Raw genomic sequence first — 1,682 nt, forward strand, 5'->3', positions numbered from 1 at the left:
CACAGGCACATAGACACAGGCAACAGAGCATGCACAATGTCGGCACTAGTACAGTGTATATCCACCTTTCGCAGCAATGCAGGCTGCTATTCTCCCATGGAGACGATCGTAGAGATGCTGGATGTAGTCCTGTGGAACGGCTTGCCATGCCATTTCCACCTGGCACCTCAGTTGGACCAGCTTTCGTGCTGGACGTGCAGACCGCGTGAGACGACGCTTCATCCAGTCCCAAACATGCTCAATGGGGGCAGATCCGGAGATCTTGCTGGCCAGGGTAGTTGACTTACACCTTCTAGAGCACGTTGGGTGGCACGGGATACATGCGGACGTGCATTGTCCTGTTGGAACAGCAAGTTCCCTTGCTGGTCTAGGAATGGTAGAACGATGGGTTCGATGACGGTTTGGATGTACCGTGCACTATTCAGTGTCCCCTCGATGATCACCAGTGGTGTACGGCCAGTGTAGGAGATCGCTCCCCACACCATGATGCCGGGTGTTGGGCCTGTGTGCCTCGGTCGTATGCAGTCCTGATTGTGGCGCTCACCTGCACGGCGCCAAACACGCATACGACCATCATTGGCACCAAGGCAGAAGCGACTCTCATCGCTGAAGACGACATGTCTCCATTCGTCCCTCCATTCACGCCTGTTGCGACACCACTGGAGGCGGGCTGCACGATGTTGGGGCGTGAGCGGAAGACGGCCTAACGGGGTGCGGGACCGTAGCCCAGCTTCATGGAGACGGTTGCGAATGGTCCTCGCCGATACCCCAGGAACAACAGTGTCCCTAATTTGCTGGGAAGTGGCGGTGCGGTCGCCTACGGCACTGCGTAGGATCCTACGGTCTTGGCGTGCATCCGTGCGTCGCTGCGGTCCGGTCCCAGGTCGACGGGCACGTGCACCTTCCGCCGACCACTGGCGACAACATCGATGTACTGTGGAGACCTCACGCCCCACGTGTTGGGCAATTTGGCGGTACGTCCACCCGGCCTCCCGCATGCCCACTATACGCCCTTGCTCAAAGTCCGTCAACTGCACATACGGTTCACGTCCACACTGTCGCGGCATGCTACCAGTGTTAAAGACTGCGATGGAGCTCCGTATGCCACGGCAAACTGGCTGACACTGACGGCGGCAGTGCACAAATGCTGCGCAGCTAGCGCCATTCGACGGCCAACACTGCGGTTCCTGGTGTGTCCGCTGTGCCGTGCGTGTGATCATTGCTTGTACAGCCCTCTCGCAGTGTCCGGAGCAAGTATGGTGGGTCTGACACACCGGTGTCAATGTGTTCTTTTTTCCATTTCCAGGAGTGTACTTCACATACGATCAGAATCTCTTTGGATTTTGTGCCAGGTTTTGAGACAAAGTTTTGTTGTGGAAACTGTTACAGGCATCTCGCATTGAAGTCCAAGCTAAATTTCGACCTTCTGTAAAAGATCGCCAATCTTGGGGATTTTACATCTGGCTAAATTTGGCATGTTTGTTTCATTGTTTCTGCAATAGTGTTCGGACCTGTTTTGTGTACCAAGGAGGATCAGATCCATCATTTGTTAATTTATTTGTTATAAATCTCTCAATTGCTGCTGATACTATTTCTCTGAATTCAAGCACTTATATCATTAATTTGAAAGGAGTGGAGATTCTCTCTCTGGAAGGTGTCAAGTGAATTTTTATCTTCTTTTT

Source organism: Schistocerca nitens, chromosome 1, assembly GCF_023898315.1.
Source record: "Schistocerca nitens isolate TAMUIC-IGC-003100 chromosome 1, iqSchNite1.1, whole genome shotgun sequence".
Lineage (NCBI taxonomy): Eukaryota > Metazoa > Arthropoda > Insecta > Orthoptera > Acrididae > Schistocerca > Schistocerca nitens.